Source organism: Myzus persicae, unplaced genomic scaffold, assembly GCF_001856785.1.
Source record: "Myzus persicae strain clone G006 unplaced genomic scaffold, MPER_G0061.0, whole genome shotgun sequence".
Taxonomy (NCBI): Eukaryota; Metazoa; Arthropoda; class Insecta; order Hemiptera; family Aphididae; genus Myzus; species Myzus persicae.
In genome coordinates, this window is record NW_019104155.1 from 339,427 (window position 1) to 353,679 (window position 14,253).

A 14,253-nucleotide genomic window follows, 5' to 3' on the forward strand; every position below is an offset into this window, starting at 1 on the left:
TGAGAATATTATATTTGTTTGTGTTGTACTACATGTATATGTAATATGTATATATGTATTATTATTTTGTGTTATAACAATTTCAAAAAGTGTTTATTCATTTTATCATGATAATATCATTTTTATCTTCGAAATATAAATTTATTATATAGATGTCTGTATCTAATCATGACCATATTTGTTGGACAGTGAAACGTCTCATTGATGTTATTTTTAATCGAGTATTAAAATTTACTTATTTGCTAATTATTATATCGCCAATGATTAACCAGGACACAAAGTACATCACAAATATCAAATAGATATATTAAACACAAATAATAAAATGTCGTAGAAGGTATTAAGGTAATTTGTTTTATATGTATTATGAATTACAATAATATACGCATATCATATATTATATAGGTAGGTAATATTGATTACTGATACATGGACCCTTTTGATATTTCTATCAAATAATATCTTGTGCAAAAACATATTATTATTATCCATAAGAATTACGTAAAATAGTTAAAAAGTTAAAAGACTATTTGTGTTTAGAATTTGGAACTTTCATATAAAATTGAAGTTTTTATTAATTCTGCAACCTCTTTAAGTAAGTATAACATTAAATATAATATTATTTTCATTTGTCAAGTAAAGTGATTTTTAAATACTACATCAAGTTGTACAAGCACAAACTAGAAATTAATTTATCTCAAAATATTTATATTTTACAAACAATTATCATAACTTCATAATTTTTGTTTTTCATTTAATGACTAACAATTGTAATTTAATCGCTGCAGAAGTAAACAAAAACAATTTATTTTTATTTTATTTTATTTTTGTTGAGTTTTTGAATATCAATTTGACTCCTCTACGAATTAGTTTTACAATTGTTTAAAAACAAAGTTCAAAATATAACAGAATTACAAAGCCACCATTTGTAATGAATGAGAAGTTATCCAGATTGGAAAACTGGAATTAAAACTGTTTCGTATTTTATTTGTTTGGCAGTTATATGTATTAATTTTACTGATATTCTGAGTAATATTCCAGTTAGTACTTCAGAACTTGGTAGGTATGTTTTATATTATTGTAAAACCATGGATAGTATCAGAAATAGTACTTTTATTGTTTCGTATATTATTACTGTACTATATTTTAATCTATAACAGTAGACAGTAGCTCTCATTTGTATCTCAAAGCAAAAAGATCATAGCCAACAGGGATGGTTATAAACTCCGCCAGTTGTATTTTCTTACCTGCAATGGGTACATGAAAACTCCACCAGTGTTAAATGTAAAACTTTATAATATACCTAACCAAATGAGCTAAAAAATTCAAAACGAAAAAAATTCGTTAAGGATCCTACAATATTGTTCATTCAAAATAACACCAAAATCATCATTGTAGAATTAATTTAAATTTAAGGCTGGCGAATGTCATTTGGTCCTCAAAAATACGCCCTATAGAAATAATCATCCTGTCTTGTAAAATCATCCAAATTTAATACATTTCTGTAAACTAATAGAGGGTAATTTTTAACAATCCGCATTAAAATTCGTTTTTCAATTTGGAATCATAACCTTTACATGTCTTTAAAGATAAGTATAAGCCAATTTAAAAGTTATTTACAAATTATTTTATACAATTATTTGAAATAAAATAAAAAAACGGAGCTCAATGAGTTCTGTAGGAATTAAAAATAGATAAAAAAAATAGTTATCAAAATCAATTGTATAAGGGCTTAGAATTATTCAAAAGAAGTCATTTTTTAATATAATACACCATGTATCCCCCCCCCTAAATAGGCGTAGGACAGTAGATTAGTAGAAAAATGTTACTAACAAGAAATAGTAAATAAATACACATAATAATGTACTTACGCATTTTATGACAATCAAAAAAAAAAATAAAGGTTATATTATTATAGCCTGTATAGGTTACTTAAAGGTGGTACGTGATGGTACGTGAAAATGTTCAAAATTCTTTGATGGTAGTGAGGCACTTAGACATACAAAATACAAATATCGATTATCGATAACCTTAGCTAATCTATAAAGTCTATCTATCTATAGTTTAGGTATAGGTACTGTAAGGCGATAATCGGTATACGCATAAACCGTTTAAAATATGTCTTATAATATTGAGCGATAAACTGAGGTGACTTGTGAACCAAAAAACGTTTCACTGACTACTGTGCAATGCATACTACCATCATAAACTAGTAATAACACATTCAAATTTAACCTATGGCAACAAGTTTACAACTGGCCGTTACAAACAGACTTTGGGATTGGGCATACCGCCGATTGCGGTTAGCCAAATGACAAATACCGAGATATGCAGCAGCAACTGGTGGCCGGTGGGTTTAAAATATACACTATGCATTCTAAATTATAATAATGTAATGTAATAGGCAATGGTTAAAATTGCACACGGTGAAACGTGTATTCTGAGAATTGATGTTTTCATTATACTGCAAAAATAAATTAGTAAAACAGATTAAATCACAGAGGTGTTCCCCAGCCGTCACCTGTTAATAATAGAACAGGTCGACAGGAAGAAAAAAGAACGTAATAATAATCAGACGTAAAATTAATTAATATCATATAGACATAATATAGTCACATAGATAAGGCACCCGTGAGTTGTGATGAAAATATTATTAAATTTTCATGTTCATATTATATATTATAAAATAATAGCCCTTTGTTATGTGTAAAATTAAATTATTTTAGTATCTAATGGCAATCCTGTGTATTATGTATAATCTAAACAGACGAATAATTTGTAAAATATTTGATTAAAGCAATTAAAAAATTTAAACACAAATTGATAAATCTATTTAAACCCAAAATTTATTTTTAGAACTTACAATAGATGTATTGTAAAATGCTTATAGAATGTCAGATGAAATATTTTCTGTGGTTTTTGGTGTATGGCGTGTATCGTAACATAATATTATTCGGACAAAAACGATTCTGAAATTCTGTTTTACCCACTATTTTTCAGATTAAATAAGGTTTGGGCAAAATAGTTTTCTGCTAAAACACCGATCTGATGAAATATTTTCGGATATTTCACGAACCCCAGCCGTTAATTTTTAGTTTTCACTTCCAATGCCTCTTTTTTCTCACAAGATAATAACCCATACACCAATAATATAATATGTTTAGGTATAAATATGTAGCGAATATTGTTTGTAAATGATGCGAAATAATTGGAAGTTTGGAATATTTTTTTATAACAACAGACAACAGCTATAAATATTTTCATAAACTATTTTGTGTGGTACTTTAACACTCATACGGTTTATAGAAAAGTATGATACATCATTTCTTGTTTTTAATTTTAGAATTTACTCCGTTCGTCATCAAATAAATTATCTTTGAAACTTTTTACAGTACGATATTAACTGTTCCAAAATCTTCATTTTGTACGATGTAATATGAAAATGAAATTGTATCATGAAAAAAAAAACCTTTAGGTACATTCCTTTCATAATTAAAAATAACGTAATTTTAATGTGACTACTTTTATGAATACCGTTCATATGTCGTTACTCGTTAAGATACTATGTATATGATTTACCATTCATGGTTGAAAATTACTTGAAATTCACTAAAAAAAACTATAAGCCAATACAAAGACTTATTTCAAAGTTATAGAATACATTCTATAATAAATTAATATGGATATTTTATAGTACTGTAGTTATTAATTCTTAATAAATAAATAATGAATAAACAAAACGAAGTAAGACAAATACTATTTACGACTGCAATGCTGGTATTTTTTAGCCCACGATATGACTTTCGAGGCTTCAGAGGAGGAGGGCAACCTTGGGCCCGAGGGCTTACCTATAATAAAGAAGTATAACTTGATAAATATATTAATCATAAACATGATATTTTACCTCCATGAAGTGGATATTTTAGATATTTTTGCTGAAACCAAAAATAGACGTTTTAGAGTACTTATATGTAATGTGAAATGTGTTTTTTTATGTTTTCAACTATAGGCTCCTTTTTTCCTCCTCCTAAGCTTCGTCTGATATAATTGGTACTTCTTCTGCAGTCACTGTTTACAAAAATGATTTGATATTTGTTATAACTATAATAGTGTTCAGCGATAAACCTTAGACGCTATAGGTTGTGTATTGTTATGTTGAAAATGAAATGTGAGGAATTCGATCTCACTAAACATCTATTACGATGATTGTCTAGTTTCTAGATCCACACGATAAACCACGGCTCTCAGAAACGTTATTGTTAAATATAGTTTCCTTCTGTAGTTAATGATTCGCATTCAAAGTTACTGACGTGATGACAAATGACAATTATCGCATTCTAAAGTATAATAAGTGTATTCCGCTATAGTTGCTATCGTCTGTGCACTGCGGGGTAGTCTTGACCAAACTTAAAACTTTTCAGATAATACATTCAGCTACTATCGTTTAATTTGTAAGTTTGCAACACAAAACATCGCTATACGGTATTTAAAAGCGATTGTTATATTATGCTTCATACCATGTTTTCCATAAACAGAGTGTAGGTACTAGGTAATAGGTATATGCATATTATGTTACTTTTATATTAACTGCAATAATACGTGGAAATACTATATATAGAGTGAATGGGCGATTAACCACGAATGATCAACCCAATTTTTTTGTTATAACGTACTTCTTCAAATATTTGGATTTTTGGTATTTTTAAGATGATACTCGTATTTATTTTCAAATTCTTGAGTTATTTTTGTACTATACTCATTATTTGCAGTGGCGTGTACTCATGTTGTAGTACAAATTTATAATTTTAAAATGAAAACTCCCCTTTACACTGTAAATTATTTAGGGGATTACTTTTATGAAAATTATTATGTACTTAATACAATATTCGAAAGAGTAGTTTATCTGTTATTAAAATGTTTAAACTAAAATAATGGTCCTTTAAAATTATTTTACAAAAATATAAAATCTATGGAATATTGGATCTAGTATTTAGTAATTAGTATACTTGGACCATTTTTACAAGCTATAAAATAATGTTGATGGTTTGATATAAATTATTACAATATTCAAATCACTATAGCCCCTATCTTCCTAACTTATTATTATAGACAAATTATCCTCAATACACAAAGTTAAATATCTCAAAAACTAAAATCGTCGAATTATTTTTGTTTTTGATATCTCAAAAATTCAGAAAATTATCGATTAAATAATTTATAGTAGAAAAGGAGTTCCCGTTTGAAAAACAGAAGTTTTTAATTTTAATCTTCGCAGGATAAAAACTAAGTAAATAATACAAAAACATCTCAATAATTTGAAAAATGGTCTAAATGGATATTTAAGAATTCCAAAAATTATAATTTGAATAAATTCATTATTAAATGATAAAGAATTGGAGTGAGCATGAATGGTAAATCACCCTGTTTATTTATCATAAGTCTTATCCAAGTCTTGAACAAGGGATCAGCCTAGTGCCTATAAATTATATTTAATTTTGTTAGCAAATTTTATCGTTCGATCGGAACTTGCTAGGCGTTCTTTTATAAAACTCACACAGCATAATAAATTATATTAATTTCATTACTTATAATAAATTGAATTAAGTACTTAAGGGTATACATCGCGTATTAGTAAAACTATGGTCAATATCAAATAAAATGTTACATAAAAAAGATTAACAGAAAAATGGAATAATCCAATGTCTCTAAAATTAAGAGACGAAGTTGTAGTAGGTACATCGCCTCGGGATAGGTCATACACACTACACACATGCCCATCTTACGAGAAAATGGCCACCAAGAACATGCCGAACATGCGGCTAACCAACTTCAATCAAACACATTATCACAGAATGCAGAGACACACAAGTGGCCCCACAAAAATTCAACATACCGAGCATATTCACGACGCATTGGGCACCAACGAAGATTCCATTAAAAAAATGTTATTATTTATGAAAGATATTAAATGGTACAATTTAGTTAAAGTAATTTAAGCATGTTTAATACTATAGCCAATGCATATTGGACCATGGCCCTGTTATCGACGCTTCAACTTAAACTTTAAAAAAAAATGTATCTATAATATAATATAGTATGTAATAATAATACTCTGGAGAAAAATGATTGAAGTTTGACAAAACAAAAAAAAACACTAATAACTTTCAAATACCTTCGACGGGGATATCTTAAAAAAACATTGAAAAAAATAATAAACATCGGTGCCCGTGTATATAACATAATAATAATGCGACTTTGCTGTTTTTCATTGTTTGCAAGTGTTTCCGCTGCAGATTTTTACTAGCACATTGGACGTATTTTTTCTCACCTGTTTCCCATCGTAGGTAGTTATTACACATATATAGATACTACATAACATACATACATTTATATAAAAATGTAATTCAAGATGATTCATTTAACGATAGATGCACTAACTTTCTTGGACGAATTTTACGATTTTGAAAATATAATATTAATACGTGATTATACAAATAGTATTTATAAACTATAACACTACTTTTTAATACATTTTTCAGGGCGGTATTATTTTTTTATTGCAATTTAAGTGTAAAGATCAAGGAGTCACATGATAAGAGAGAGAAACGGAACTAAAACAATACAAACACCATCGATGCGTTATATGCCGAGCCGGTACAGTGTAAGGTTTTACAATTGAACTTGTCACGGGGATGACGAGCCAGATAATTGCTTGTTTATTGTGACTGCGATGTGGAATCGCCAACTCCGTCGGACCGTACTCGTACCACATCAACGCCCCTATAACCGCCCCGCTAAGCATCGCAGATGCATAAAGGCGAACATGCCTATTATAATATAACGCGCTGGAACTTTAGTCCTCATACTATTTACATCGTCCAGCGAGATGATAAATTATAATATGATATATTTTATATGCCCATATTATACACACATAATATATTTACATGCAAGTAGGTGGGTACAACAATAGTTAAAAGCCAAATAGTGTGATGGGTGATGGACGAGAACCTCTTGTGGGGAGGAGAGGTCGTAGAATTAGATAACAAATAGCTATAATTCTATAATTTATGGTATCAAAATAAGGGTATAGCACTGGACCGCAGCAAATTGCAATATATTATAGTAATTACGATGACATGTTTAAGTGTTTTAACTGTAGGACATTATGACAATAAGAAGGTGCCAAGAGCGAAATCCATTCGGTCACTGCATAATAGTATAATATAAATAACTGAGCGGTACACCTATAGATGCAGATTATATACATTGAATCGGTGCTGCAGGATCGTCAGAATTTGCGGTTCTTCGATCATGTCACAATGCAATAATAAAAATAATAATAATAATAATAATACCTATAATATCATCCACTGGCGGTACCATAGGTATATTACGAGTAAAAAAATACGCAAAATAACACGACGTCGCGCGTTGTACGCACAGTATATAGCTGTGGGGCCCGCCGGCAGACTATTTCGCCGCCACTGACGATGGTGCACAGTCACGGCGGGATAAAAGCATAACGGGACATCGAACCCACACCCACGGCGGCCACGGCCATTGCCGACGACGAAACCCACAACACACAATATATTGTATTTCATATACATAATAAATTATACAGTGTGTTTTCTTTTAAAGGTAACACGAAATATTTCTGTCCAGAGCGACATCTACTTTAAACGGAGTTTTCGGGAAGAGATAAGGAATACGGTAATTTACATTTTTTGACCATTTTCAAATGTTTAGCCCTTTCATTGGGTGCATTCGCAACAGAAATTGCAATTTTTTTAATGGTTACGTGTAAACCGATCTTAAAATACTCTTGAAATACCATCTTTGGATAGACCAAATTGTTTTAAGTAGTAGACGGTTTAACCATAGCTCTGAGACCAATGTTAACTCAATTACGACGAATCAAAGAGAAGTTAAAACTACGCGAATTCCCATGAAAATTTGAAAAACCGTAGAGTGATCGCTGAAAATGTCAATAGTTTAGTCATCTAAATTGGCTTCTTTTATCAGCTAATTCATGTTAACCGTACAATCCTCAAATACACTATTATCGTTAAAAAATCGTTTACAGGTCGTGCATTTTAATAAAAGGAAATTTAAATAAAAAATATCTTAAGTAAATTGAATCGCCCGGTATATGATATATATATTATGCAAATGCAATACCTAGGTCCCCGTTGTTGGCCTACACTCTACGCGAGCGCACTCGCACCGCTTCCACCGTTTTTTCCGGCGCGATTACGAGTTTTTTATATTATGTCGTATAATTGAGGTGAAATAGTAGCAATATAGTACGCGATTAAAACATATATTGTGTTACGGTGTGTTGCACTTGAGATACGAATCATCGTCACCGCCCATACACACGAGTATATTATATAAAAATATTATATATTTTTTGTATGCCAGACAGATATATCCTATATGTATTTATTATTTAAGTCCACTACATAATGCAAAAACTTTAGTTTTATGCATAAGGTATAGTACAACATATCTCCTAAACAGCTGATTATTTTCCAACTAGACACTCACGATATCAGTTTAAAAAAAAATATCTCTAACCGATGTTTTCAAATTATCTACATAGAGTTTTTAAATTCAAAATAAATATTATGTGTACTATGGCGATATTACTATACTATATGGGACACTATTATGTTCGTGTTACAACTACACAATTATTGGCCAATCGCCAATGGGAATCGGAAACGAAGTATGAATGACTCTTCGTCGTTTTTTATACCTATATAGAATTGTTTCAAATGTATTTAACGAATTTATAAGTAGGGCAAATGCAAATTAATATAAATCAGTTATAAACACTTGATACGTATAATACATATTATATTATAGTCACTCACACAGCTATACATACCTATAGTTACTCTCTTCTATTTAAGGTCATAAATTATACACATTTTTATTCCAATAATTCTGTTTTTTTTTTATTATTGTTTACTTGCATATTATATATATATTGTTTCTAATGTCTAGTCTAACGTGATATTTCAGAAACAGACCAATCCATGATATAGTTAATATTTTTGAAAAACTTGGTTTGATTCCTACGCAGATTTCTTTCAGCCAAATAAAACATTCAAAACCGTACATATTATTAAAATTTATCACATTGATAATGACGTGTAAAAGTAATTTTTATTGTGTGTTGCGAAGTTCAATTATTTGTCGATAAATCGTGCTAATTATCGTGCTATTAGATAACTTCTGAATAAATTAAAACATTGCATTATAATATGTGTAATGCATATTATATTATTATATATTAAAATTTATAATAATAATTTAATCGTTATAGAGACTACCTACACTCGCTACGTAACGCGTAATTCAATTGTAAAAACGCGATATCAAATTCTCACGATTATTCGTTAAATAAAAAACACCTCTACCTAACAATAATAAACAAGAGAATGATTTTCTTGCATTACACAAAATACTGATATGGTAGGTAATTATAAAAAGTACATGTCTGTTAACGTAACGAATAATACTTGTACAATCGTTATTTTATTCGAACACGTTTTCCATTTTTTTTCGGCACCGATAGTTTTAGGATTTAGGAATAAAGTGTCACGTTTTCTAAATGATGGTACCTATAACGAGTTATATATAACGTATTATTATTAACCAATAGCTATCTTAAAAGCGCACACAGGAAATAATTAATAATACACACGACGGTCGTAAGTTTATATACATAATATAAATATATAATAATAGTATAATTGACTATTATAACGTACCTACTACGTATATAACATACAACCGTGATTTTTTTTTGAGAATAAATTCTAGTATAAAAAAAACATATCGAAAACGATCTTTGCTGACTGGAGTGTATAATATAGAGAAGAAATAACACATCACAACACCATAATATTATATACATAAGTGGTGCTTAGGCGGCTAGGCGGTTTTTAAGAGAACCGAAAATTAGTAACGCCGAACGACTCGGTTTCGAGTAAGTGTAATATTATATACATACATACAGACGAAAAATTAGACCAAATCATTGTAAAGCGAAAAACCAAAACACGATTCCCACGCAAATACACGTAGGAAAATAATATATTATATACTTAATATATATTCGAGTCATGTCGTAGGCCACTGTCGACTAGACCTTAAGGCTTATGATTTTAATCGTAGGTACTCAATCCGAAGCATATAAAGTCTGCCACAAATAACTACCTATTTTTTAGTGTCAACTCCACCATGAAAAAATTCGGGTAAAATTGGGTTCATAAACTTCACCAAGACATCAAATTAGGTAACAATAATACTTACGTAAAATTGTAATTAAATACTATAATAAAAAAAAAATTTAATTTTTTCTATAATAATAAATATTAATTGTCCACAAATTAAATATTACATAATAAATTAAGCATACTATCACGATAATAATTTAAAATTATATGTTCATCAAAATATATAGGTACCTACTTTATTATATTATTCTGTTAAACTGTTTTCAGATACTACGGAGATAAATTATTTTTAAATAGCAATAATATAAATGAAACGATTCGACGCATTCAACTGATAGCAATTTTAGCAATTTTGACGTATAGTTACGTCATCGCAAGTCGCAACGGTCGTCAACATAATATTTAACGTGGAAATAAGTATTACGCTGGTGGATTTTCCATATGTTAAGCCAATTACAGGTAAGAAAATAAAACTGGCGGACTTCGTACATTAGACATTTTCATTATCTTTTTACAACTGATATTTTGGCGGAGTTTACAATCCCCTTCACTAGATTCACGCTGATCAAATACTTACAAATTAAGGTCTTAAACCTTTCGGACGATTTTCATAGACGAATTAATGCCTAAACATTTTGGACAATATGGTTATGCGAAAGTTATCATCATTTTACAAATCCATTATTATTGAAAGCCTTTTCTTTAAATAATTAACTTGTATTCAACACAATACAAAACATAACAGATTTATTTAAGAACTAATAAACGATAGGTAATCGAACAATGTGTACTGTTAGTTTGATCGTAATTTCTAACTTATTATGGAAGGTAGGTTTTTTTACAAAAAATGTAATACCTATGCATTACAATTTAAAAATTACCCAAATAGTGCTATACTAGTGATTCAATTACGAATAAATGAAAAATATTCATCTAATAATTGTGTTCTCTGACGTAGACTTTTTCCTATTTTGATTGTAGAATATACAATATGCACATCGTAAGATATATTAGACGTTCGCGTAGACGCCACTCTAGAAGCGTTTGGCTTTCAACGGCTTTATAATGTATGCACATTATAAATAAGAGCTCTAACCTGACACTTTGACTCGTATCGAGAACCCTCTTCCTCTATCATTTTGGTCAAACTAAATCACACCAAGTATACAAATGCACATATATATAAATATTAGTATATTACACACAGTTTACACCCCTATAGGCCCTCCTCCCACTACAATCAATGAGCATTTTTATATTGAATGATGGTCCACTCACGCCCATCAACCATCAGCTGACCTATATAGTGGGGGGGGGGGGTAATAAAAAAGATGGGGTTCTAGAATTTAACATTGTGAATCTGCTATGCGTGAGAATTGTCGTCTTATATATAGTATCCTCGTGTTATAAGCATTAGTCGGAATATTATGATTATGCGGGGCATAGACTTTTACTCGACCCCGCACAGCGCCGATTTACGTAATATTATTTTTTTACACGGTACCTAGGTATATATACCTATTATCGTCATAGATCCGCGCACTGATGGGTGCGTTGTGCGTACACGTATATAATATATATAGCCGACATGAGTGGCATCACGTGGTATACCGCTAGCATCACGACCGTCTGTTAAATTAATATATACAAGATACAACTATTACCTAATAGACCTACCTAAATAAGCGCAATCGTTTGATATTAATATATTACTTTGATCTCGCTTGTCCTCTTCTCATTTGATCGGCGCAATATACTTCGTTTCTCAATTCCACTATGTTAATAATTAGTGTTGAGAGTTATTTAGATAGATACCTATTATTAATCATATTTTATCTTATCTTAAACAAAACAAAAAAAATTATTGCCTGATGAATATTATTCTAATGATAAATAATTTATAATTGTATTATCTCTACTAGTTTATCTAAAATCTAAATAAATACATGTTAAATATGTTTTTTTTGCGAAAAATAGAATGTGAAAGTTGAGAACCATACTGGTCTCACTATACTCTTTGAGCTACACACAAAGTATGAAGTAATAATAATTTTTTACGTGTTAACGTAATGTTTATCTCTACGACTTCTACCGTTCATTTTCGTAAATTTTCCAACCTCTTTCACTTTTGATTTTTATAATACGATCATATATTATATAGAATAATATTATAGAACGAAATAAATCAACACATTTTCTACTCCGATAAACTGTACTCGCGACTGTGGCAATCAATGGTATTTACATGTTGAATTAAAAAGACATAATATTAATAATATAATATAGAACATTATTTATCATATCGTCATTCGTGACTTTGTTGTTAAAGGATCGTCTCCGTGCCTGCACCATCGGATAAACACACGACAGTTCCGTTTTAGTTCCGTTTAAAAATTGAAAACCATCACAAGAGATGTCTCGTTCTTTGTTCGTCTCGGCACCCGTCATAGTCACGTCCGATTCATCGATTAAACACGGAGCAGTTCCGGATATTGAAAGAGATAATTTTTAAGTGGCATAATGTACAACAATAGGTAAATTTTTAACTTTAAAATAGTAATAAAACGTTTTAAATACATTTAATATGGATAATTGGGCGTTTTAAAACGATTTGGGTGAGCTCATTTGACAAATCGTATGGTGTCCCTCTAAGCCGTTGCGCAATACATTGTTTCCGAATTACCTATTATTATTATCATTATTAATATTATGATTGAGTACCCATATATTATACACTATTCTACCTTTGCAACTAGGTGCCTACTATTACTACTACTGCTACAACTAGGTGATATACTGATGTTACTATAATTACTACAACTATAGGTACTATTACTATTATTACTACTACTACTACTACTACTACTACTACTACTACTACAACTACTACTACTACTACTTTTTTTTTTTTTTTATCTTGGTATCGTCGAACCGGGGGAGAACTGCCTATGCTTTGCACTACTACTACTACTACTACTACTACTACTACTACTACTATTACTATTATTACTACTACTACTATATACGCTTCGTAATGGAATAAGAGAAGTTGCATGTATGGCGTACGTATAAAGGAGAGAGAGGGGACGTCTGACTGGGTCAACATCGTGTGCCCGTCCAGGGTGAAAGGTGAACAACCTCACACGCCATCGCGTCACGAGCCACTGTGCTACTCTCTCGGACGACTTATATTTTGTTTCGATTTTTTCAAATTTTTTTTTCATATTTCACTCGTATCGTCGTATAGTCCCACGAAGACCGCCACACGATAGACCATCGATTCAATGTATATCCGTCAATGTGTGCACTATAATAGTGTTACGGCCGCGGTCTTTCCATTTTCTAGCCGATGCGCTTTTTCGATTTTTTTATTCCAATCGAAAAAAATGATTTCCGAAAATCGATTCCGAGAACCGGCATTACTAGGCCGCGCCGCGCTGACATTCAAACCCGTTCAACGAGGAATAGCGGTGAGGAAGGGGGGAGCGGACGGTATACCGTTTTTGATTTCTAGGTCAGCATAACGACCAGCTGACGGTCCAATTTAATAATAGTATATACTGTACTCATGTATAGACCATTGGTTGGTATACACTAGGCAGATACGACACAAAGACTGCGGTGTGCGCGTGTGTGTTTATATGGCCGTCACTTTTACTGCCGATTATCAGCACTCTACTTTACGTTTAGTCTATCATATTTTTGGGGTGGACGCTGTGTGGTCTTTGACCTCTGGTGGAACTTTGTGTCGAATTTGATGATAGTCAAAAGGAACTTGTGAAAACCTATATCAGTTTAAGTTGTTTCACGGTCTTCGAGACTAAATATTGAACATATCACACCGTAATGATGACACTGATTTACAATATTTAATATATATATTATATACCTTCACTTTATTCGGATAAACCATACCATACGTCCATACCACACCATACCTTCCATCCATGTAAGTATCCTACATTATAGTTTGAATGACGGGCCCCGAAAATTTAATAAA